At 41.6% G+C, this 27,227-nt stretch overlaps 1 long non-coding RNA gene across 2 annotated transcripts in view; it reads left to right on the top strand.

The window, feature by feature from the left end:
• The first annotated feature begins 2,593 nt into the window (after window positions 1-2,593).
• Window positions 2,594-27,227, top strand: part of LOC306664136 — a 186,320-nt gene continuing 161,686 nt past the window's right edge. For both annotated transcript variants that reach the window (XR_013764655.1, XR_013764656.1), the window contains exons 1-2: window positions 2,594-2,989; window positions 8,535-8,830. This is a non-coding gene — a long non-coding RNA (uncharacterized lncRNA). The remainder of the gene's footprint in view (window positions 2,990-8,534; window positions 8,831-27,227) is intronic.

Here is a 27,227-nt window from a genome sequence, read left to right as displayed (position 1 = left end):
AGCTCCTCTTTTTGAACGCCTACTATATGCCAGACACTGAACTAAAAGTTTTACATGTATTATTTCATTCAACCTCTGCAACAATCCTATGACCGTTGTGCCCACTTATAGACCAAGTAAATAAGTGCCCAGAGAAGTTAAATGACTTGCCCAACATTACCCAGCTATCGAATCTAGTGACCGATGTTGGAATCCATTTTTCCTTTCTTTTTTACAGAATAGAATGAAAGGTACAGTGTTGATTCCAGAAAATCAAAGAAGTACACACTTCAGCATTCCTGGAGGAAGGGGTCATTGGTACTACTCATTGTGAAGGACGCTTGATACACATGCAAAATAAAATAAATAATAAAATAAAGGCAAACACACTCCTGACACAGGGACTGAGGGGTGCACTTGCCTCCCAGGGACAGGCAGCGCACTGCCCTTCTTGTAGCGCCAAGTCTCTTCCTCTCCAGCTCTGTTTGCACAAGGTCTGAATGGCAGCTGCGCTCTAGCCAGATATTTTTCCAAAGAAGGTTCCATGAGGGCACTTCCTCCATGTAGATTACGCCAGAGACCCACTTTGTCAGCTCATTCTCCAGCCTGAAACTCACTTAGGATGTGTCACTTCCGGATTTCCATGTAACCTTAGGGTTTAGAAATGTCAGTTGTTTTTTCCTGTTCTTTCTGGAAACTCCTGTTTTAAATCAGAGAGGAAAAGCTATTCAGGTTCTCATAAGATTTATTAAAAGTACCATTTGTCTTTGGCAAATAGTTGCAGATGATGAAGTCCTCCTTAGAACACAGACCTCACAGGCCCAAGTGTGCAAGGCTGAGGGGCAGGAGGTCAAGGACTGAGGCAGGTCAGAGAAAGACATGTGCTTCCCAGATGTGGAAGGGCTCCTCCACTGTCTTCTTGTAGCAGTCTGTACTTCCTCCTCTGTGGAATTAGAATTGCAGTTTCTCTTGTCTGACTGTGACCCCTTGAGGGTAGGCCTGATACTTGCCAGGGGACAAACAAATATTTATTTGAATGAATGAACCAATGAATAAGAGCTTTGATCTTCAACTAAGCATATGTGTACATACATATATATGTGTATATGTACATATATAAATCATGTTTATATATTATATATTGTTTAAAACTCACTTTCATCTCCTCCTCTAGAAAAGATTGGATTTTAGGATAATGCCATTTGATTTGATGATTACATGTCCAGAGCTGTACTTCCATGTTTTGCTTTAGTAAGGTGTTTACTCTTGACTGCACATTACAATCACTTGAGGATTTTTTTAATAGTGGACTTGATATTCTACCCCTTCTCCCCTGGGATTCTAACTTAATCGGCCTTAGGTGGAGCTGCTGGATATCAGCATTTTATAAAAAGATTTTCTAGGTGTTTTACTAAGCAACCAGGGTTGAAATGCCTCACATTTACCTGGAGCAACTAGTTCCTTATGGCTGATGTAGCCTCTAAGATGGGTCACATCCTGCAGAAAATGAGCCTTGGGGGAAAAAGATATTGATCTTTAAACATTTGCCCAAAGACAGAAAGCAGGGTATCTTCCAGAAGACCCACTAAGGCTCAGCTACCTGTTTGACATCAGCCTGCATTAAACTGTTTTCCTAAGGGAGCCTCGGCATCTCCCCCATGAGCCCTCTCCTTCTGGTGGTCCAGCCTAAGAGCAGTGACTCATCTGAAAAACTCCAGAAGGAGTTAAATGTATAGATATAACTTCCTGGAAGATATGGCTGTATTGAAGACACTATGGTTTAGGAAAAAATGTGCAAGTGACTCTTGCTTTGGGAAAAGAGTTCTGAATTGTGTTAAAAAACTAGGAAGCTTGGAAAGTCCTGAGTATATATGTAGTCAATGGAACAAGAGCCATGAGAGTCTTGCCTGTGTTTATTTAAAAAAAATTTTTTTTTAGTTGCCAGTGGACCTTTAATTAATTAATTAATTAAGTTATATGCAGTGCCGAGAATTGAATCCAGTGACTTACACATGCTAGGCAAGTGCTCTACCACTGAGCTACAACCCCAGACCTGCTTTTGCTATTATAATAAAGGCTTAAAGTTTTCTAGCTTCACTAATTTTTGAATCTGTGTGCACCTGGGATGGAATGTTGGCATAAGACCACTCAGGTCAACTTTCTTTTTGTTGAATGCTGGAGGAAAGCAGGAAGTGAAGAGACCAAGTATATTTTTCTTTTGCTGTTAAATCTCTGTTCTCAGTATATCTGTATCCAACTTGCCATTTTCCTTTTCTTTAAAGGTTTGAAAAATGGATTTGGCTTCATGCCTTGGTCCTATGTACTTTAAAGGAAAAAGAAGGATATGTTTGGATGCCCTCATCCTAGTCTCTGGAAACAGGCACACAGTGTGCTTTTCCAGGATAATTTGCAGACAGATGAACCTTTGTAGACACTAAGCTGTCTCCCCTACATGAGTTTGGCTGATAGTTTCATACACAGGAGTTTTGATTAATTGATGTCAAGAACCATGGAAGATCTGAGATTCTACCCTCTTATAAGTTAATAAGCCTGCCAAGGTTTCATGGATGCTGGCACAGGACTGGAGTCTCCTGCGTGAGAGACAGGACTTCATTACTTACAGCATTGGCAGTGGCCAGAAACCTGGCAATTTCTGGTGCCAGGGTGACACAACAGGGCCGGGTAACACCTGAGTGGGCAGTGGGTGGGGTTATAGGAGAGGACTGCCGAGCTTATGGAATCTTGAACTTTTACCCTGGGCCAAACAAGCTGGCTCTGTGCTCTGTGAGGGCGGCACAATCTCTATCTCTCAAGGCTGTTCACTGAACAAAAATCCTTGAAAAGATCATCTGGAACAAGGACAGTCAGTGCTTCTACTTTTGAGATGTGTAGAAACACCAGCCTCCCACAGAGAATTGTCTCCTTCAAAATAAGTCAGAAATGACACAGAGAGCTCCTGGAAGGGTCAATCAACTTGTGAGATTCTTAGACCCCATCTCAAATATAACAAGTGAGTACACAGTTCCCTCATTTGTCACTGAGCATTCGCTATCTTTTTTTAACAAATAATTTTTTATTTTTTACAGATGGCATTTTGATATTGTACACAAATGGGGTACATCATTTCATTTTTATGGTCGTGCACGATGTAGATTCATACCATTCATGTAATCATACATGTATATAGGGTAGTGATGTCTGTCTCATTCCACAATTTTTCACATCCCCTCCTCCCTCTCATTTCCTTCTACATAATCTAAAGTTCCTCCATTCTTCTCTCACTCCCCACCCAAGGCACACTTTTACATTGCTGGTGGAGTCGCAAATTGGTGCAGCCACTCTGGAAAGCAGTGTGGAGAATCCTCAGAAAACTTGGAATGGACCCACCTTTTGACCCAGTTATCCCACTCCTTGGTTTATACTCAAAGGACTTAAAATTAGCGTTTGCTATCTTAACAAACAACCCCACAGCTTAGTGCTTCTCATCCTCTACCACTCACAGTTCTGTTGCTCTGCTGGGTGGCCCTTCTGGCTCTGCAGTCTCAGTTGCTGTCCACTGGGTTCTTGCATACATCAGCTGCTGTTCTGGTTCGCCGACTAGGACCACAGAGTCAAATAACCAAGTATCTGCTGTCACCCAGCAGACGGGCCCAGGCAGGGGAAGAAGCTAAGGCTATTTTTGAGTAATCTTCCACACCCAGATCACAATGGATTACTTGCCTCTCCTCCTCTAGGTCTCATCTCCTCTGAGAGGCTGCTCTTTTCTCTCCCATCCAGTACTGCCCAGACCTGACCCTGCTTCGCTTCTAAGACAGAGATGTGTGTTCAGGGTGGTACAGCCGTGGACTGCCTGTTCTCTCTAGCCTCCAATCGTTGCTCCTGCCCCAGAACCCAATTTCATTTTCTTCATAGTCCTTACTAGATTTTGAAATTATTTACTTACTTGTTCATTTAAGTGTTTGCTTTTTGGTTCTCTAACTACAAAGAAAGTTTAATAACTTATCTTCATCAGAGAAGTAACTAAAGTACACATTGATAAAAACCTGTTAGCTGAAGGATTACCAGGAAAATGGATTTGGTCATATTTATGGAATTTATGGACAACCACAAAAATATAAATTAAACTCTTGCACTGATAGCAAGAGAGATGGAGTTACTGTGGGAAAGCTATGCAGAAGAAGACAGAGAAAGGTGGCCATCAAACTCTTGTATTTTCCAGATGGCAAAGACTTCAAGATTGGGACCAGCATCTTTTCCTTCAACTGAACGATTCAATTTATTAGACTCACCTTATGGGGTTCTTTAGGTTTTCTCTTTTCTTTTCTTTCAGTATTGGGATTAAACCAGGGGTACTCTATAACTGAGCTACATTTCCAGGACTTTCTGTTTCTTTTTATTTTGAGACAGGATCTCAGTAAGTTGCCAAGTTGCAAGGCTAGCCTCCAATTTAACAATCCTCCTGCCTGGGTCTCCAGGGTCACTGGGATTACAGGCTTGTGCCACCAAGCCTGGTAGTTCATTAGCATTTTAATGAGGGAAGAATTTTATTTCTGGTGTTAGGTACCCTATGATCTTAGGAGTTGAAGACTTAGAAAAAATAGCGAGCTCTTTATAACATCAGTCAGTCTTTATATAAATCACACCTAACCTTGCTTCAAAGTCCAGGGGAGGACAATGATATTATTATTTTCTTCTCCTTTACTCTCACATGATGATTTGTTTCATGTTTCACACTTGTGAAGTTTAGCGAGTTCTGGCTGTATTAAGTGGGTTTAACCATCTGCATAGATTGGAAACTCAATCCCTGGTACCAAAATCTGCATTAGCCAGAGTTCACCCAGAGAAGAAGAGCCAGTAGGAGATCCATATCTATATATTTTTGTATATGTATGTCAGCATATCTCTATATCTGTATTTATCAATATATGCCTGTGTTTATCCATCCATCCATCCATTTATTTGTTATAAAAAATTTACCTATGTAATTGCTGCTGGCTAAGGGCTTTTGAAATCCATAGGACAAGTGATCAGGATTAGGTCAAGAGCAGGCTGGACTCACAGGCATGGTTCAATGCATACAAAGCATTTTTAAAGTTTTAGCTCCTTTTTTAAACATCAGAAAGCTGATCAATCAGGTCCATTCCAAATTTTTCAGGAGAATCTCTTTTACTTAAAGTCAACTTCAGTTACATCTGCAAAATATCTTCATAGCAACACTTAGATTAATGGTTGACTGAGTATGAGGACTATGGCCCAGCCAAGTTGACACATGAAAAAGTCATCATTGCGGGGTCTGGGTTAAGTGAAAGGGTTGAAAGGGGCCCAACCTAGAACTCAAGAGATCTGAATGTATTCCTTGATACCTCTTTGGAGACTGCTGGAGAGTAAGATAATTCAATAACCTAGTCATTTTCTAATATAATAGTAACCATCAAATAAAACAGTAACTGACCCCAACTGTGACTCTGTAAAAAAGACTGAGGAGTATTTTTGAGATTCTGAGGAACATTGAGCTTAAACTACAGGGGCCAGAAGGGTGGGACCCAAGCAGTGCTTTGGGAGCTGTGGATTGGTGACTTGTCTATGATTTCATAGGCATTTATTCTCGAGTCTTGAACATGCCACTTCATCTTCCTTACCTCTCTGTTCTTCACCTGCGAGTGATTATTACTCCCAGCATATGTTAGCTTAATTTACACCTTGGAAAATTCCACATCTCCATGCCCATATGTACGCACATGTACATACGCATACGCCATACTCCACACACAACAAGTGTGCATTTACAACATCAAGAATTCCTAAAGAAGAATTCACACAAAGGCAAATTTGAAGTACAGAAAAACTGAAGTCAGTAATCTTGGAAACTGGCATGACTGCACATTGTTCTTTTTGGATACCATTGGAAAATGGGTACCATGCAACTTTGGGTCAGAGTTAGAATGTGTACACTGATAAATATTTCATATATATATATGTTATATGTATATATATGTGATATCTATATATATATGTATATATATATTTGTTGTCAATGGATCTTTTTTTTTTCTTTTTCTTTTTTTTATATGTGGTGCTGAGTATTGAACCCAGGGCCCCACACAGGCCAGGCAAGCGCTCCACCACTGAGCCACAACTCCGGCCCCTGATAAACATTTCTTAGACACAAAACACCTTATTGGTTCCTAGGAAACTGCTTTGGCTCTTTTTCTGAGCCCTCCCAATACTTCAACTCCTTCCAGTGCCTCATATCGCATTAAAATGGAAAAGGCTTCCTTTTGTTTAATATTAGAGGTAGGCTTGAAACGTAAAGTGTACCTGGGAGAGTTATGAAGTTGAGCAACATGTTCACACCAAGAGGAAGTGACAGATTACTCCATGCCTTTTTCAGATGTTGATGAGAGATGGGGATGCCTTTATGGAAGACTCAGTGGAAAGGAGCATCCACTAGTTCTTGGAGAGATGGGAGCTAAGAAAGATGGCAGAGGTTGAATAGGCAGCTGGGTTGAGCCTCAGCCCAAGTGACTGGCAACACAGAAGCTTTAGGAAGTTCTGCAGACACACGCTGTTTTTAATCCTTCTTCAAAAATCAACTGTATTCCTTCTCCAGCGTAGGAGATCTGAGGAGAGCTTTCACACTGGATTGGTACATCACTGGCATCCTTCAAGCGAGGAATTGCTGGAAGGCGGGAGCCATTTTCATCTATAAAGTGGCCATTGGCCATTGAAGACCCAGCAATGATGAAGGGACATCAAAGCATGCCTTGCAGTAGTAGGGTTGTCCTTCCCATTCTGGCTGTCTGCATTTTTTAGCGGGGAAAACTCATCTTCCCGTAATACCTGGAGAGTTCCATGCACCTTTAATCTTTGATGAGAATGGAGCCCATAAGCTGGTGAAAAACGGTATGTGAACCATCTGCCAAGTTCTACCAAAATAGGAAGTAGCTTTTATTTTTGATAGACCAACTGTGAACCTACAGGACCTCTCCTGGAAGACTGAAGTTTGAACACTCACAGGATTTCATTTTGCTTGTTGAACTGTTGAAACCACTATAAACTTTCCAAGATTCAGATGACTGAATTTCAGATAGTGTTTTTATTATTCTCAACTCATAGAAGGTCTTATTTATATTTTTCAATTATATGATTTTCTTCCAGCCAAGGAAAACATTGACCATCCAGAAAATGTCCTATAACTTACCTACAGTCAGGATGTTGAACGTCACTTTACTTGGAGCTGAAAGCATTTGTTTTCGAAGTTGTACGTAGTAATAATATGTCATGTACGTGTCAGAAGGTTTTTACGGTACTAAAAATTTGTTTTATTTTATCGTCATTAAACTTTTTTAAGAAAATAATTGGACAGTAAAATAAACTTAAAAAAAAAAAAACAATAGTAGTCATTTATTTTGCCAGTTGAAATCTTGCTATTATAATGAGTTTAGACCAGATTTATTTGAGTTTTAAAAGGGAAATTGACCAAGAACATAGCTCTTCCTTTTCAGGCTATAACTCCCAGAGGTAGATATAAACAAATGCTGGTGGCAGGTCTTTTTGGCAAAGCCATCCCAGGATTTCCTCAGGGGACAGGAAAAGAGTTGAAGTCCTTAAAATTTATCTCTAGGGCAAAATAAGCCCAAGCCAGCTGGGCTTGGCCATCAACTCTCACAGAGGCAGATTCTGTGTTTGTAATATGGTGATAAAGGTCCAGGGCTGGCTCCTTCTGCCTGTGGTGTGAGTCAGCCCATCAGCATGTGTGCTGGGATCCATGCGGCCCCATATCTGTATCCATGTGGGATTGTGTGGTTGGGTAAAAGATCCTTGGGACATCATGGGGAAATATTTTTCAAAATCGGGAGCTTCTGAATGAATGAACACATTGAGGTGCTGGGAGGGTGTTCAGAGAGAACCTAGGGACTGTCCCCACGCCTGGACTTGTGTCATTCATCCACCTGGCTGTTCTGAGTTGTAGCCTTTATGACACACCTGTGAACATAGCAAATGAAAAATCAAATATGAAACTACTTAAAACAAATTTTTTTAATCTTTAAAGATTTTTTAAAAATTTAAATGCTGAAACAATTAGAAAGGGCTTTGATTGTCATTTGAAAACAAAGCCCAGGAGAGCTTTCCAGAAGGAGAAAGAATGGGGCTAGAAGAACCTCTACTACAATTCTTTGAAGTCAGAGGTCAGTGAGTTTTCTCAGGATTTTTAGTGGAATTTACATAACAGTCCCGCTTTTTTGGACACTACTCATGCTGAAGTGCTAAGCAAAGGCTTAAATAATATTTCAATTGATTTAAACTGTTATTTTATCAGGAACCTAATCTGGGTAATGCCAAATCCTATGTTCTCCCAACCCAGCTTTGGGACTCCTGACGTGGTCAAAGGGCCAGCTGTGTGTTTGTATATGAATTTTATACATGCTTTTTATGTCAACATATTATTTATTTACAAATGGCATACATATGTATACAATGTGTGTGCGTGTGTGTGTGTGTGTGTGTGTGTGTGTGTAGGTTTTGGCTAATGTAGGTATTTGCTTCCTGTCCAGGGTGCCAGCTACAGCATTCTTTTATCTGCTGATTTGAGTCTAATGCTGAGACATGGGTTTATATGTCTGGTGAGCCTGTTGACACTACTCCTCGAGTATAGGACTGGAGAACAGTGGTGGTGACCATAGGGACAATGGTCCAGTGGCTCCACCAGTGTCACACATGCAAGTAAGAGACCGTCTCCTTCCTGCCTATGTTCCAGAAAATCATACCCACCGGTCCTGTGTTCTCTTCATCAGCATGCCAGAGATCAACAGTGATGTTAACAGAGAATGTCAAGTTCTTCAGTTGTATAGTAAGTCTATAAAGAATTCTTATTGGTCAACATGTCTCAGCCTCCTATCATAGCAATTTATTTATTACTCATAGGGACTGAAATCCAGTCAAAGAAATTGAATAGCCTAAGGGACTTGTTTCTCCAGATATGCAATACAGACAATATCTATGCTATTGCCTAGAATTTATATAGTGCTTTTCTTCAAGGACCCCTATGTGCTTTTTTTTTAAATATATTTTTAGTTGTTGACTGACCTTTATTTGATTCATTTATTTATATGTAGTGCTGAGAATCAAACCCAGTGTCTCACACATGTTAGTTAGGCAAGTGCTCTACCACTGAGCCACAACCCCAGCACCCCCCATGTGCTCTCAAAGTAACCTATTTATCCTCAAGTATCCTGGAGAGGGCGTTCAGTCAATACCATGTTCTTCTGCAGGAGGAAGCAAAGCAGACATAGTGTCTGAAATCACAGGAGACCAACAACAGATCTGGACTAGCATCTAGAACTCGGCACATCAGGCCACTATACACTTTAGCAGGTGATGTTAGCTTTAAGGTGGCTCCCTTTTGAATGGGATTGGCAAATATATGAATGACTCTGGGTGTTGCCAGGTCCTTGCTAACTGGTCATGGTGTTCTTTGCCAGTGATCCAGTTTGTAGCCCTAGAATCCTTCCCAAAAGTACTCTGTAAGCAGTTGTTTAGTCAGCTTTGGAATGAAAATTGAATTCTTTCTGTCATTTATGATCAGAAGTTGGGCTGAAATGCTAGCCTGGCCTTGTCTTCTACCTAAAGTATCTGCATCAAAATCCCAAAGTGGCCAGTCGGGGGTTATTATTCTGAACTGACCTGAAAATGCTATAATGTTAGTTGTCGTTGATTTCACCTAAAAAAAAACAAAAACAAAAACAAAAAAAACAAAAAAATAAACCTGATGTGGAGAATAGGAGGATATGGGACCATTCTGCAGAGGAGTGAGGGTCCCCTCTGGAGCAGGACTTTGTTGTTACTATAAAGGAGTATCAGGCCTGAGGTGAAAGCCATTGCCTGGCCCAGTCAGCTTAGATATTTTTATACTGTTAATTTTAAAGACACTTTGGGTTGTGTGTGGAAGTCAGGTTACTTCAGTGTTGGGCTGAAGCTGTACAAAATTAAATAAAGTAAAGGGTTCCCTTTTTTGTTGGGGGGTCAATCGGGAGATCTGAAGGTTCAGGATCAAGTGGAAAATCCAGGACAAGTAGCTGTCTGCTCTACAGCCAAGGAAAGGAAGGAACGATTTTTCTTTTTTTTATTTGAGGAAAAGGAAAGCAACCAAGATTTGCTGAACTTAAAGATATAATTAACTGGCATTTTTTTTTTTTTTTTTTTGAGAGAGGCAAGTTTCTCTTTGACAGATTTTGTATCCCTGAATTTGGAAAAATGACATAAGAAAATCAAGATCATTTGAAAAGGACTAATTATAACGACTTCACCTTTGAATTGACACTGAGTGGGTGGCAGAGGTGGAGACACCCTTATAACTTCAATATTTCCAGGTCTATAAAATGGAGAAGTAGAGATAGACATTTTTAGCATGTAGCATGGTGACAGCCACTAATTTTAAAATAAGCACAGACTGCAAAGCCCACTGATCTCCAGATGTCTAAGACAAGAGCTTCTGGAGTTATCTAAAGCTTTCGGCTTTCCTCAGGGCTACCCCATGTAAAACTGTCAAGGAAATTCAGTTTCCCATTCTGGTTCTGATGCATGAATCCCTAAAATGTGAATATCATTGCATTCCAGGCTGTCCATTTTCTCTCCCCGTCTGTCCCCTAGTTTGGGGAGAAGTGGCCTATGAGGAGCTAACCCTTACTTTATAGCTCCATTCTGATCCCATTTCTTTCTTCTTTGTCTTCTCCCACCCGAGACCTGCTATGGGACACTCGCTGGTGCCTATGTCCTGACCTTGCCTATGTTCTGACCTTGCTAGGTCTCAGGGAATCATGACAGACTGCAGCCTTACACTTCCCAAGCAGCCTGGTGACAAGTTAACACAGGCTTATGCAGACACTCAGGAGGAGTTTCTGCACAGAAGAAGCTTTGCAGGGGTAGACAGGGCAGTTCTTCAAAATGCTGACTTCACTCTGATTCTTTACCAGTCGTAGACCCTGCTTCTTGCAGTCCCAAATACCACTTGCACCTCCTGTACAAGGACCCATAGTAAGAACTGCCTGAATACACTAATGTGATAGAGAAGGCTGGGAATAGCCTTTTGGCTCTTCCACCCTGACATTGCATAGTACATGACTGGATGTGGTTCTGCTGGAGATAGGTGCTCATGGAGCACTTCCTGCAGTTAGACTCTGACCGCTGTTTGGTGCTCTTTTTATTATTATTTTTTTTAATGTATTTTTTTTGTTGTAGAGCTTTTCTTTTTTTAATCAATTCTTTTTAGTTATACATAACAGTGGACTCTATTGTGACATAACTATAAAAACATGGAATATATTTTGTTCAAATAACTATGGGTAAATGGTGTTCTTTTACTGTGACTCTGGTTCTTCCCCTCCCAGAAAAGAAATTCCATGTTTTACTTGCAAAACAATACTGGAGTAGAAGTGAATGAGAACCCAGTGAGTGGAGTTCCTTTCTTTCATGTTTTCCTGGAAGCCTCCAAAAGGAGACTTTTTTTTTTTTTTTTTTTAGGATATGATTACAGGATGTTTGAACAAAATTTGAAAATAGCTATAGCAAGTAAAGGATTTGAATGCCATTTGTCCTGGGTGTGGCAGAAGGCAAAACTTTTGACTAGGTTAGGAGGAAGCTGAGCTTCTTTGGGACCTGATCACCCAGGCAGCCTTTGGAGGGAGCATGGCGCTATCTTGCCTTGACTTCCGTCCATTGGAACTGACTTTGGACTCCTGGACTCCAGAACTGTGGGAGAACAGATTTTGGTTGCTTCTAACCATCACACTTGAGATCATTTGTTACGGCAGATATAGGAAATTAACATATACCCCATTCAGTGACCTGATTACTCTCAACAGGAAACCAAGGCTCAGAGAGGTTGAGTTGCCAACCCCAGTCACTGCTTCGGAAGTCATCCGAGAAACTGGGAAGAAGCTTGCTAAGCGGTTACTCAGTTCTGCTCTGTTTTCCAGGCTTGCCTGAGCCCCCAGGGAGGGAGGAGGTTCTGATGCAGTTGTAGTTCTTGCTCCTGTAGTTCTTGCACCAACCACCAGCGAAACAATCACGATGACGGAGTTGTTGGCTCCCCCTGGTGCAGTCAGAACATATTTTTAAAATTCCATTGGTGGACCTAGTTCTTCCCCTTTTCCCGGTTCCATTATGTTTCGTGATGTTTAAGGCCGTTTTTAAGTAATAAAAACCCTGCCATCTGTGATCACCATGTGGCCCAGTGTAAGGACTGGCACTTTCATCCCATTTCAAGTCGTTCTTCCCTTGCCAAGATCCTCTGGAGCCTGGTGGTTTGCCTCAGGCTACTCCTCCCCATTTCCCAGCCTCAGTCTGACCTCCAGGGCAGCAGCAGCAGCAGGCAAGAGGAGAGAAAGGGCCCAGGAAGTTTGTACTTGACTAACACTGTCAGGAACTGGCCTTTTGTTCTTGGGTCTGGCAAGTGTTTCAAGTGGGCTTTTTTCTCATTTGCCCTTCTGTAGGTCTTCACATGGCTCTCCTCCACACCTACCTGCTTCAAATTTAATCGATTGATTCAGTAAGCCCTTATTAAATACGCCCAGGGCACTGTGACTGACAGGTCTGGTCAGGCTCTCACGCCTGTGGTACAGTAGGATTTGACTCTATTGGATTTGGGTAGTACCTGGGCATTGGTATTTTCTAAAATTTGCCCGAGTCTCATGTGCATGTAAGGTTTAGGACAGCTCGTTTATATTATTGATTCAATTTGTGGAAACCAGTCTACTCAAGTGCATTGTAGTTAGCTTGTGGTTTTGAGCTTGGCTGTGAAAATGCATTCTGTCAATCTTATTCAGGGGGACTGACTAGAGGCATGGCATCTTGTAAGGTACAAACAGGCAAGGATGCAGTCATGGAAACCTACACAGAGATATCGGAATGTAGGCAAGGAGATGAGCTCCTAAGACAACATGGGAATTGGGAGAAATTTTATTAAGGCTTAAAAAAGGGCAGTTCTTCTTAAACTGTAATGCACATATGAATTGCCTTGATCTTATTAAAATATGGCTTCTGATTCAGTAGAGCAGAATCTGAGAGTCTGTGGTTTTAAAAAGCTCCCTGGTGATGAGGATGCTGCTGGTGTATGGAGCATACATGGCTCTAGAAGCTGTAGCTGTTGTACTACTTAGTTTTCATGTTGGTCTTCCAGGGGATTTCTTCCCTAAAGATATTTTTTCTCTGATTTTATAGTGAAGGACAAATGGAAATTTGAATTTGGCGTATGGTCATTTGCTTTAAGATATGATTTTCCCAAATGAACCAGAGCACACACACTTGGACAACGGAGAATTAGTTCAAGAGCTGGAGCCCTTACTTAGCCCAGTTCTACCCTTTGGAAATGACATGGTGAATAGCTAGAGCGTGGGCTTGAGGTCATAGGTCTGGGTTCAAATTGCTACGGACTCTTCCTGAACAGCAAGTTGATTGAACCTTCTGAGTTTCAATTTGCACATATAAAATGGGGATCATAATCCTTTCCATCTGTAAAATGGGTTGTTGAGGAAGTCGTGGTATCACACCTTTCTGAAGCTGCTATCATGGTGCCCAGTATGTAGTGTGTCCTCATTTAATATCTGTTATCCTTAGACTATGCACTAGCAACCATGACAGACGCTGTCAGTAGATGTGAGTGAGGAAGGGAAGAAAACCATAGAGGACAGCAGGCTGATGGCTCCATGGAGGAGCTGGCCCTCAGCCCAGAGGTGCCTCAGTACCAGGAGACTGGGGAACACCCTGCTCTCTTTGTGTTCTCATTGTGCATAGGAATCACCTCTTGTTTTCCAGACAGATGATTAGTTTCCACAAGTTAAAAACCCAGCATGCAGTCCTCCTCCACAAAGGCTTGGTTTGGAATCACTTTTTTTTTTTTTTTTTTTTCCCTATAGGAGTTGAGCCGAAAGGCAAGATGGGTCTATTTTGGCTTTCAGGGAAATGCCCTTTAAAATAGGCAAGGGTTCAAAATGCCTTTGGGGTAATTGATCTCTCTTTAGGAAGGAAAGAGAAATTGCCCATCGATTCAGTAATTCTAACTGGAAGGATGGAAGGGAGGGAGGGAATAAGAACACAATTTCGTAGCCCCAGAAGGGAGTGAGGAGCAGGATTCTAGCTCTACTAAAATTGATTTCAGGGTAACAGTTCTGGTCACTCTGTCTCCTCATAGGCCAAAGTGTACTTGGTACTCAGAGCTTCAAAAATTGAACCCTGACTCTGTTGCTATAGGTTATAGGACCAGATACAAATGCTGTTAGCTATTTTTTTTTGTCATTGGGAGGAGTTAACAAATTCACACCTTTTCAGAAAATATGAAGTATAGTTGCTACAGAAATTGTTGCTTTAAAACAATCAAGGGTGATGTTAGAACTTCAGGGTACTGAGAAACTAGAGGTCTCAATACAGCATATTTTCCAACAGAGCTATCGCAGCTTGTTTGACTGATGCACAAGAATCTGCTGTGATGGAAAGAGGACAGTCACATCAGTTGTCCCACATGTGGGTGTCTAAATGTATATTTCACAGGTAGGAGCTGACTTCCCCAGAGTGCTTCAGGGCTGCTTCTTGGTGACAGCATGACACCTGTAGGATGATTTGCATGCCTTCTGGAGGAAGGCAGGAGAGAGCTAAGCCTGCTGTTTCCTCACCACCTTCTTCCCTCTTGAATTCATCCTCCACACTTCTGCCAGATATTTTTGTAGTTACCATATCTTGATTTACAAGTTGTCTTCAAGCCCCCACAGTTTCCTCCCTATTGTCTATAGGATGCATTCCAAACTTCTGAAGGCCTCACCCCTGCTCCCTCCTCCAGCTGCTCAGAGCATCCTGTTCCTGGAAGAGCACAGTGCTCACCTCTCCCAGAGCAAGCTGTTTCCCTGCTGTCTTGTCCGCCCTCTGTTTCTTGCCTGCTGCCTGTGATGCCTTCCAGCGCTCAGCACAGATGTCACCCCTGCCATGCGCCTTCCCAGCTCCCTTGAGATCCACGAGTCTCTCTCTTTGGGCTTCTTGTAGCCCTTGCACACACCTCTTTAACAGCACTTTCCATGTGGGTTTAAAATTGCTTTGTAAATGTCCCCCACTCCAGGCCTGGAGCTGTGGTCCTGGAACCTAGTGGGTCTCAGTGAAGAGATTATTCATTTGGAACGTAACTAATGGGAGCTGGTGTTGTTCTGCTTTCCCCAATTTACTTCTTAAAGGTTTGTGTAACTTGTCTGACCTCATCTTAATTGTCTTTTGGAGAGGTTTTGTTGACGAATACAAGTCTATTTGGTGGGCTATTGATTGATAGCCTCTGGTTTTGCTATTTTGTATATAAACTGTCTATCAGGAAATTGGTGCTCTTTTATTTTAAGGCCTCAAAGGACCCAAGGAATTCATCAACATGTATTATCTATTTGGGATTTTTATGCTTTGGAAAAATCAGAAGGAACTAAAAGAAAAACCAGGTTAATTTGGTCTGGGAGCTAAATGCTGAACTGTGCGTGGTGGGGTGCAGGGCATGTTTCCTGAGAAACACTTTGGCTTACTGAACATTTTAAGTGGAAGGAATTTGAGAAACAGCAGACCCTCGTGTGAGAGTTGCCCTCCCCGTACTTCGAGGAAAGGAATGTCCTTATCCACAAAGGTGACTGGACATTGCCTTGCTCAGTTTCCTGTTACAACTCTTTGTTCATATCCTTTCGTTCTCACATTTTCCCAAAACTTTCCATTCTTCATCAAACCTAGTATAAAAATGTTCAGGCCAGGCATGGTAGCACAGGAGGATTGCAAGTTCAAAGCTAGCTTTAGCAACTTAGCAAGACCTTTGGCAACTTAGAGAGATTGTCTCAAAATAAAAAATAAAACGGAGCCAGGCTTGGTGGTGCACACCTGTAATCCCAGCAACTTGGGAGGCTGAGGCAGGAGGATTGCAGTTTCAAAGCCAGTCTTAGCAACTTAGGAAAGTCCTAAGCAACTCAGTGAGACCCTATCTCTATATAAAATAAAATGAAAAAGGACTGGGGATATGGTTCAGTGATAAAAGTATCCCTGGGTTTAATCCTCAGTACCAAAAAATAAAAAGCTCGGGTTTAAAACTAATTTTTAATTTTTGTTTTTTGTCCCAGAGTTTGAATCCAGGGGACACTTAAGCACTGAACCACATCCTCCGCCCTTTTTTATATCTTATCTAGAGACAGGGTCTCACTGAGTTGTTTAGGGCCTTGCTAAGTTGCTGAGGCTGGCTTTGAATTTACAATCCTTCTGCCTCAGCCTCCTGAGTTGCTGGGATTACAGACGTGCACCACTGCATCTGGTTTAAAAACCAATTCTTCATTTCTTTTGAAGGTTCTCACATCAGGTTAAACTTAAATTAAGTAAATTTTTCTGTTTTTTTTTTTTTTTTTTCCCTGTTGATCTGTCTTTTGTTACTGAGGCTCAGCCAAGAACCTAAACTGGGTAGAAGAAAGATTTTCCCTCCCCTACACAGGTAAAGAGAAATGCCAAGTGTATAATAGACTCAGTGAAGACTGGCTTCCTGATCCCTACCTGGAATATTAGGAAGAAGTGGGTAAGAGATTATTTATTTCTACTTCAGAAATGACCCTGCCTCTTTGGAGGGTCAGAGCTTTCTGTTTCATGCAAAGAGAACACACAGTTCTATTGATTTTGCAGTGCGTAGAAAAACTTCAGAAAAATTTCAGAGAATTGCTCTAGTATCTCTGAGTCAGTGGTACTGGATCAGAACTTCTCACCTCTCTGATAGAGACTCATTTACGTTTTATAGATTTACTTCTCCAAAGAACTCAAAAGTACTGAACTGGAACTGTCATGGGAGAAAAGATGTCTCCAGAGAAGGGTCTGAGCAGTTTTCAGAGAGAAGGGAGAACTGGACCCAGAACCAGTGGGGTTCTTGACATATGTAATGGAAAAGAATTTCAGCAGACGCCAAAGGCGTAAGTAGACAGATGTTTATTTAGGAAAGTGGATCCACATTCAAGAGAGAATGTGGGCTCTCTTGAGATTGAGAAGTCCCGCCTGTGGCAGGGATCCAGCATTTACAGAAGGGCTGTATCAGGGTCTGGACTGGAGGTGGAGCCAGAGCACAGCTGCACGATTTGTGCCAGTTTTCCCATGCTTGCATGTTTTCCTCATTTTACAAGGGCATGTATCAAGGCATGCAAGGGCATGTGCCAAGGGTCTGTCGCTCAAGATTTACAACTGTGTGCTGCATCTCAGTGGCTTGTGGATGTTTCAAGATTCAGTATTTCTCTCCCTTTATCCTAAACCCCTACCTCAGTACCAAGGACATAGTTTCACTAATATTTATCCATTTGTATTTCTTATGCAAACTGATAGAGGACCAATGTTTTGTGTGGGACCAGGAACAAGTTTCTCTAAATGACTTCACTAAGGTCCAAAGTCTCATTGGTACACAATGAGAGGCTTACAACATAGGTCTTAGGATGAGTGCAAAAAGGTTTGGAATTGGAGAGGCTGAAGAAAGACTAAACTTTTAAATATGCAGACCGTTAGTCACAACAAAGTGGTCAAGTCCTGCAGCTTTAGAATCTTGGATACTGTTGAGAAAGGCAGGCATTTACTTTTGCATTCAATATTTATTAAGCTCTTTTCATGTGTTATATCCTAAGCTTAGGCAGTAGGGTTACAAAACAAAACAACAGAAATGTTCAACCCGATGTCTATGGACAGCCATAGGCTGACTTGAAAATCCTGTGTGGGAAACTCTGGCTTCCAGGTTATTAGAAATCACAGATGACAGAAACAAAGTGCTTACCACCTATATGCAGGAAAGCTCCCCCAAACAGGGGCCTCAGATGTGTTTCTATGTACAATTTGTCTGGGTAAGCCACTCAGTGGTATTGTCCCTAAGGTCAGAGCATGAGTTATTCACATTGGTGGCCCTGCATAAAGAGACCACAGCCTCATGTCTGCCCCATCTCCATGACCTGGGTTCCACACCTGGGAGGGCATTTGGATGTGAGGGGCAAGGGTCCAGGACACTTAATGGATCTTGGTTTCACAGGTGGAACTTTTCTTTAGATGGGAGGGGCTGAACTTCTCTTGTTCCTGGACAGGACCTCAGTACCCCTTCTCTCTCAGGATGCTTGAGCATAGTTCTCTTTCCTGTTTTACATGGCTGGGGATACTTAGGGGAGAGGAAGATAATGAGCGGATGACTTGGTCAGCCCCACCCTAGATCTATAGCGGAAATCCCATTCTCTCCCCTCTTCCTAGGAAAGCATTTCCTTGAGTTTAACATTGGACTGATACAAACTAGAAGGCTGAGGTGGGGCTAGGGCAGGAGGTCCAGGTCTGGAAGGCCTACTTTGGTCTGAGGCTTTGCAGGTTTGTACCCTTGGCCTGTGATACTCCCACTATGCCTGGTTCAGTCTCACTTACCAGGAGGCTCTGCTAAGCTGTGGGACAAAAGCCACAGAGAGGATCAGGTAAGAAGTCAAGGACACTGAATTCCAACCCAAAGTTGAGCTTATATACTTGACAACTTTGAACAAAAAGATGAGGAAGAAGGTGGGAACATGATGCCCTCAACGACTGTAACTTGAACAATGGAGGGATGGTTACCATAGTTGCTACTCTAGGAAAAAATCTTATAATAAAAAAAATGATAAGGACTCATTTGGAATAAATAGCTCACAATAACTGACTCTCTTGAGTCAGTTTATTACATCTGCAAGCATGAAGTCTCAGGGCTGCCATACACCCAGATGTATGTATTCTCTGTCCAAAGGATAGGTCGACTGCACACAGCATACAAGTCTCTATGCCCCATGTGAGCCTTGCACAGGCCACATCCTCCTTCTGGACATCCTCAGAGCTCCTTTTCCCCAAGTGTTGCCCACTTGACTTACACTGACTCACTGCGGTTTAAATTCTACCTTCCTCCAACTTCCCTAACCAATTTAGTGCTCTCTTTAGGCAGCAATGCAGCAGTACCATCTTTAGCTCTGGTCGTATTTGTATGGTTCAGTGACTCTGAATGCTGACTTCATGTTAGAAACACCTGGTATCTTTTAAAAAGTCCTGATGACTGAGTCCCATTCCAGACACTGCATCAACCTCTCTGGGGGTGGCGTTCAGAATCGGAGTGAGAACCTATTGGTCTCTACTCTGCCTCGTGCCCTCATTGATTGTAAGCTCGTGGACCAGATGATGGCGATGTGTTGGCATCTTCTACTTCCTTGATTTCCACTATCAACCTGCTCCACATTGTACAATGATTGGCACTCGCCACTGATACTGTGACTTCTGTGAAGGCTCCTGTGGCTGAGCGACCCCAACAAGGCACTCTCCTCTCAGTCTAACATCTGAGAGAGGCTGTGTGGTAGGGAAGGAGGTGTACTTCCTATTGGTATCAGATCTGCCATTTTGCTGCCACCAGTATTCTGCACTCCCCACATCATTTTATAACCCAGATTGTTAGTCCACGAACTTCCTAGTCAGTCATTGGTCCATTGTTATTAGCCCGTGAAATTCTACTACTTAAGAATAGCTCCACTGCCATTCTCTCTCTCTCTCTCTCTCTCTCTCTCTCTCTCTCTCTCTCTCTCTCTCTCTCTCTCTCTCTCCTCTCTCCCTCATTTTCTCTCTCTCTCTCTCTCACCCTGTGGGCAGACACTCTGTATGTCCACTTAATAAAATCTCTTGTGTGAGTTCCTGCGTCCAGAGTGGTTTCTGGGTGCTTTCATTGGTGTTGTGACTTGGATGGGCTCTTCTACTGCCACTGAGGTGAGTGGAATCCCATTTGTTGCCCCAGACCCTGAGGTGGTAGTCTCACCTTTCATTTGCCCGGGTGCTTTCCTCCACATCCAGACACCGACTTCAGATTGGTGAGTTTTTCCCTAGGTCGGCTTAAACACTTCTCTGCTGACCTGAGACGTGACTGTTAATCGTCCAGTGCCCTCAAGGCAGTTGAGGAGTGAGGGTTCCCCCAGCCACAACTTTTACAGTTATGGCTAACCTCCTTAGTTCACCTTATTTGATGGGTGGGTCCCCGATCTTTATGGTGGAGATTCTCTCTCAGGGTTGAGGCTCCTCTTCGCTCTCTCTTGAAAATCCTGATGTCAGGTCCTCAACTCTCTTGGCTTTTACCCAGCACACACTGATGGTCGGGTGCTGCCTTCTCGTCTCCAACCAACTAGTTTGTGACCTCCAGACACCTTGGATACTGACTTGGCTGTATCAGTCTCTACCATGGGATCTGGGTCCTCCATTCTGGCAGATTCACCCCTGGGGTGTCTACTAGATAATCTTAAACCCCTTTACCTCACTCCCAGCCTAAAACCACCAAAACTTATCCTTTAGAATGGCATATAACTTCTATGAGCAAGCGGGTAGATGGAAAGAGATTCCTTATCTTCAAGCATTCTCTTTCTTGTGCACTAAACCCAATCTTTGCTCTTCCTGCAAACCTGAACACCTCCTTTTGGCTTCTTCTCTTCTCCCTGTCTTAATCCCTCTTCCACCTCTGACTTTGACTTGGTTAACAAACCACCACCATAACCTAACCAGTTCAATAGCCAGTGGCACGTCACAATAAGGAGTATGATATAGCAGCCCCATTCATCAAAAGTGGTGGGAGACAATGTTTCACAATTTTCTGCATCCAAACCTGACCTGATTACCAGGAAAAAGGGTTAAAAAGCTCTAGGCAATTTCCCCTGCCTAGCCTAGCTGGAGCCAATATTGGAATGTAGACTGCACAGGCTCAGTGAGGGACCAACCTGAGACTGAAGGGAAAAAAAAGTGTCCATTTAAAACTACTCCTGGGCTGTAAGACAGAGCTCTCTCTCTCTCTCTCTCTCTCTCTCTCTCTCTCTCTCTCTCTCTCTCTCTCTTTCTCTCTCTCTCCCCCTCTCACACCCTCACTCTGATTTTCTCTTTCTTACTCTCTCATGCTGTAATTAATGGCCATTATCATTTTTTTCTCTTAGGACTCTTGTTTTGTTTTGTTTTTCTTAAATGCTATATTTTTTGAGCTCACAATTTTGATCCTACATACCCAGGCTAATGTTTTTCTGATCAGTTCTATTTTTTATTCAACTCTAAAGTTTTTTTTTTAAACATCTATAACATTGCAATGGAGATTCATCTACAAGGTCTTTGCTTTTGTGTTATGTGTGTATCACATTGTCTATGTATGTGCATCCAAATACTTAAAGTATAAGACTCTCTAGGTAGTCACAATCAAAAGTGACACAAATAATGAGTGCTCATAAAATTAAAATTAAAAAAAATGGATCCATATACCCTTAATGCATGTGATTTAAAAAGGTTCAATTTAAATTGGGTAAACAAATGAAGGTAAAATGTATAATGTACAAGTCTCTAGGTGGTCAAATTAATAAAATGTTGATATCTGTAAAATGTCTAATATCAATCATTTCTAGGATTTTTCTTCCACAGGAAAGAGACAGCAGATTCTATTCAACACACTTGTCTGATATATTGGTTTTTACAATAAAATCAGTAGATTTGACATGCATGGGATTGCTCAAATGTGTTTGTTAGAGACATCTGATTAATTACAAAGTTAAAATGCTAACTCCTTGAATTCCATGGGGTAACATGCTTAAACATTATTGGTGTTTTCACAGATTGGTAAATAAAAAGGGTTTAAAATTGTTTTGTGTCATCGCTAAAAACAAGGTTACTAAGAGTTAAGTCCTAACAGATACAATTCTCTATACAAAAGGATCCAAAAGTTTCAACTGTGTTTCAAAATATTTAACCTTATTAAAATGGGGTAATTTATATAAATTCAGTAATTTCATAAGGGCTGTTTCAAAGTGTGAACAACTGATAGGAAAGAGAAAATAAAAGATTCTAGGTATGGAAATATATTTAGTAGAAGGAAAAAATGTTTCTGGGTAGAAAGTGCTTATGTGATGAAATACATGAGTGTCTAAGTAAGTGCTAAGACTTTAAGAACAAACAACCTAAATTAATTTGAGATAATAAGCCATCACCTATAGGTCAGATAATATAGACCCCAATTAAATAAAAGGGGATAAGTGATTATAAAGTCATAAACATTAGAGTTAAAGCCCAGTACTCTTACCTTATGACTGGTGAGACTGACTTGCTGGATGTTTAAGATCAAGGGCCAGTGTAACACAAAAGGGTCAAGAAAACCAGTATTTGGCTCTTGCCGTCTGAGTCGGCCTGAACCCAGAGCTCCTCTAAGGAGCTTTGCAACCCTGGGCCACATGACCTCCTGATCAGGGAGATTGATGAGACCACTAGAGGGTGAAAAGCCAATCAGTGCACCTGCTTCAAAGAGGAGGGTCATTAGAAAAGGTAGACATCCCTGATGCTTCCAAAGGAAGCCACCTCATCAAGGAGACCCTACCTAGCAAATAAAGGAGCTAAGAAGCTACTCTCAAGTTCTCCATGGGTAACCCCTGTGGGAACTCAGCTGACCCTTAACAGCAGATAGGAATAAGCTTTGACCAGCTTGGTCTTGAACACTTAGAAAAAACAGTTATAACCAAAATTCAGCCATACTGTGTTTAAAAGGAAAATCAATAAAGTTCCTTTATTTGTACTTAAGACCTACACTTGTGTTAGCCCCAAGGATAAGTAAGATTGGAGGCCACAAAAGCGATTCTTAGGCAGAAGTGCTTGATAACCATCAAGAGAAACTGCCAGAGTCAGAAATTTTTGGTCATTTTAAGGTCTACAGATCTTCCTAAACAGGACCATGCCTGCTAAATTGAATACAGAAGATCCTACAAGATCAGATATACAAGTTCACCAATCAATCTGTCAATCAACCGCTTCTCTTTCAAGACTACCAGCCCCTGACACCAAAAGCTGAGATCTGCGATTCACTATTGACACCTCCAGCTCCAAAAACTGCTCCCATTTAAAGCCCTCCCAAACCCCTCCCTTTTTTTAAATAAAAATGAGACTCTTTGCCCCTAACCAGCAAGAAGAAGCTACAGAAGAAAGACCATTGTCCCACCCCCGGTATCTATAAAACAAGGAGGGAGGAATATTGGCATCAGATCTGCTATTTTGTTGCCGCCAGTATTCTGCCCCACCCCATACCATTTTACAACCCAGATTGTTGGCCTATGAACTTCCTAGTCAGTCAGTGATCCACTATATTAGTCTGCAAAATTCCACTACTTAAGAATAGCTCCACTGCCATTCATTCTCTCTCTCTCTCTCTCTCTCTCTCTCTCTCTCTCTCTCTCTCTCACCCACCCTGTGGGCAGACACTCTACCTATTGGTTTAATAAAATCTCTTGTGTGAGTTCCTGTGTCCAGAGTGGTTTCTGGGTGCTTCACTTCCTACCTCTTCCAGGACAAGAGGGCACTGCCAGGATCTTGCCTGGAGCTTCAGAAGCAGGAGTTATTGCAGACCAGTGGAGGAAGAATTCAGAAAAAAGGATCAATTATTGAAGAGACACTTAGATGTTGCCTAGACTGGCTGGAAGAGGTCTAAATCTGAGGATAAGAGATTTGAACTGAACCCAGAGGAGAAAGTCTATATTGATCGCATCTGAGAACAAACATTGCAACGTTTTTACTTGGCTAATGAACAAGCTCAGTCAGCTTAGCCAGGTGACAGTCACTCGGGGAACTCAGCTACCCCCTGGAAACCTAGTCCAGAATGCTGGGTCAACCTGCTCCCATCTTAGAGCAGGGATTTAAATTTACTTTTATTATGAATAAAGTTTTTGCCTTCAACAGAAAACAAACAAACAAAACAAACAAACAGCATCTTAATCATGTGTCAGGGCAAGGAAAAGAAACTGAACTTGGAAGATTTGGCCCTGAGCTTGATCTTGGTGGAGTCTGAGTGATTTGCCTCTTAGAAGCTCAGTCTCCTCATCTGTAAACTGGGTTGTGATACATGCCTTAAGGGGTAACATGAGATGAAACAATGCCTTCCTGAGGAGGCAGCCCACACGAGAGGTCACAGTCACTGCTTGTTTTACTGAAATTCATTTTACTGGAATCCCTCAGGGAAGATCTGCAAGAAGCCAGGATAGTCCCCCATGGAGAGTCCTCCCTATTAGTGTTCCAGCCAGGGATCTAGTACCATAAACTATATAACGTAACTGAAAATGCTTCCCCTAAGGAAGGGGCTCTGATTCTTCAGTTCTATATTCCCTTTCTTCTACTCCCCCCACCAACCCCTTCCAACTCTCTGCTTGGATGTCTCTGTACATGAATCTGGAGAATCAAATTGGAAATTCTTCACAGTTTCTCCTGCAATCTAATTCTTACTCCAGGAGGGAACAGAATAAAAGATGCTTCCTTCTTGGCTTGGATGTTTTAGAATTTAAGCAATTTTTTGTTGTTGGACTGTATGGAATTGGTAATGATAAGTACCACTGAAATAAATTATAGATAAAAGTAGGACTACAAATTAGAAGCACAAAATGTCCCAAGACAAGCATAACAGATAGAATAAGAGCCAGGCAACTAACCTCAGCATGCTATCAATAGTGTGGAGGCTGTATTTTCTTGATCAGAAGGTGGTTAATGCTTTGGGACTGAATTTAAAATTTCAAAATATAAATAAGTGAATAGAGCAAGGTTTCCTCTAATAATTTCTGGCTAGGGTTGATTGCCATTCCCAAGGAAATGCACATATTAATATTGTAAATTAACCTCTGACAGGGGCAGAAACTTAAGAATGTCAACGTTTTCCTAGGGGTAATCCATGTGCTCTCCAACTAGAACCCAGCGATTCTTAGTCCTTTGCATGTTTGAATAATGTGTGAAGCCCATGCCTCACCCTAGACTAGTGAAATCAACTGGCCTCATTCTAAACAAACTAAATCAGAAAAATGCCACTTTAGTATTTTTCCATAATTCTTCAGGTGACTCCAAGGTGTAGCCAAGTTAAGAACCATTGGCTTAATTTGTGGATGGGACAGCTGATCTCAACTTTTGTTAATATCCTCCTCCTCACAAAGGAAAGGGATAATTCTGGGCTCAAAATCTGATTATTAAGAATCCATGTGGAGCGACTTTTGTGGCATGTCATGAATGTGATGTGGATGGTCTAGCAAAAGGCGGAGATAGGTAAGGAAGCGTTGTTACTCCTCTGAGCCTAATGAATTATAAAAGTTGACCAGTAGTCCTCTGCTTCCAGCAGCTTGCTGGGAAATATGGTGTTATCAACCATATGGGTTCACCATATATGGTGTTATAGTTAGCTTGTGACCCTCCTGTCAGCTCCTGTCACCTTGGGATTTAAAGAAACAACCCTGCCTCAAGTCCTGCATTCCTTGTTTTTCTTAATGTTCATGAATTCAAATAACCACAAATCTTAGAAGACCTTGTTGGTTGGAGTCCTGCAATTTAGACTGACAAAATTTAGCTTAATAAGAGAAAAACAGAAGTTTGTTAGCATGTGCATTGTGAATACACGTGGGATTACTTAGAGATGAGTATCTGAAAGAAGTGGCGAGAACTTGGATTTGTATATTCACAAGGGGATAGTAACTTTTAAAAGAAGTGGCACAACAAAGGAAAAGGACTTCAAAATTCTAGAGGTGGCAACCTGTGGGAACATAAACATATGGGGGAAACTAATGAATGTGAGGGCTGGAGGGGGAGGTGTGCCTATGTAGGTGTCTCTGGTACCACCTCTAGGCTAATAGGATATAGAGTTCTTCAGTGATCGCTTCTGCCCTTCCTGATAGATAGAAGTGGGGGACACCTTTACAAATTTATGTCCTGCTTTTAGGCAAATGAAGGAGTGCAGAGAGATTTTCTTGTATCTGCTTTTTCTCAATTGCTTTCAACTCAAAATAACCCTTTTAGCTCAGTGGTAGAGTGCTTGCCTAGCATGCATGAGGCACTGGGTTTTTATCCTTAGCACCACATAAAAATAAATAAATAAATAAAATAAAGATATTGTGTCCATCTGCAACTAAACGATAAAAAAGAAAATTAAAAATTAACCCTTTTGTTGAAGTGGTGTATGTCATTTTGGAGTTGCGTATTCTGCTTCCCATTAACCACAGCTGGGATAAACCTCTGTTAGATAAATGTCTCTCAAAAGCCTGAGTTCTGGGTAGAGCTGGACCTCAGGTGAGGGTACTCCACCTGCCCTGGTGCCATCAGCTAGGTGTGGGTGGAGGTGGGACGATTCCTGGTAAAGCCAGTCACAGCTTGATTGTCATGAGAGTGGCCTAGTAGAGATTAGTATAAATGTGACCCTGCCTGAAATGTCTGATGTCTTTGAAAATATTTAGACAGTGCTAGTCTTATAAGAAGTTACAGCCTGGGGATAAGAACAAGAGCCTGCTATAAATTCCACCTTCTTATTCGTAGACCCTTCGGTGATTTTTCCATCCATGTACTAAATTACTAGTGTCTAGACTCAAAGTTATTATTCCAGACCTGAAGCAACTAGTGATATAAAACAGGAAGCCCTGAAATTCTGGGGTCTTCTTGTTTTTATCTCCTATATATAATATCCTCTTAAAGCAAAATATTTTTGGAAAGTGCTCTCCAGACCTGATCTGTATCTAACCATCTGGAAAATATGGGAATGTGTACTGCCAGTATAAATATATCTCTGCTACAACTTGAGCACTTGGACACATTTTACTAGGCAAGAGATAAGAGACAACTCATAATGACATTGCTGTACCACAGAGCAAAGTTTGTTTTTGGTGAAGCTGTACTGAGTTGTGAATTATAGAAGTAGTCATAAGGAATCCCATAGACATATTGGACATATTTTTAAGATGAAAATATCCTAGGCTGGGATATAATTTATTTGAAAATCAAGTACTCATGCTTTAAAATCAAAGAATTAGAGCAGAGTGTACAAGAAACAGGAGTAAAAAAGCAAAGATGGCTGGCTTTCTCCATACTCTTTTCAAAATCAAAATGGTAACAGGAGCCAGAGTTCCAACAGAGAAGTGGAAAGAGCACCATACTGGGGGTCAGGAGACTGGCTCCAGCACAAACTATGTACCAAACTGTTATATGGGTGCTAGCAAGTGATTTTAATTCTCCTTACCTCAGACTGTTCTTTGGTTAATGGAAACTAATAATGGATTTGTTGGGAAAATAAATTGGTCTTGATCTATCAAATTGTATAAATGCATGCTACTGTCAAGTACAACTAATTAGAACAAGTAAAATAAAAAAAATTAAAAATTGATCTAAAAAAGAAAGAATGTAACAATGGCTGCCAACCTCACAGTAGTGTTGTGAGAATCCAGTGAGAG

This window comes from Sciurus vulgaris, assembly GCF_902686455.1.
Source record: "Sciurus vulgaris genome assembly, chromosome: 6".
Taxonomy (NCBI): Eukaryota; Metazoa; Chordata; class Mammalia; order Rodentia; family Sciuridae; genus Sciurus; species Sciurus vulgaris.
This window is presented reverse-complemented; position numbering and strand designations above follow the sequence as displayed.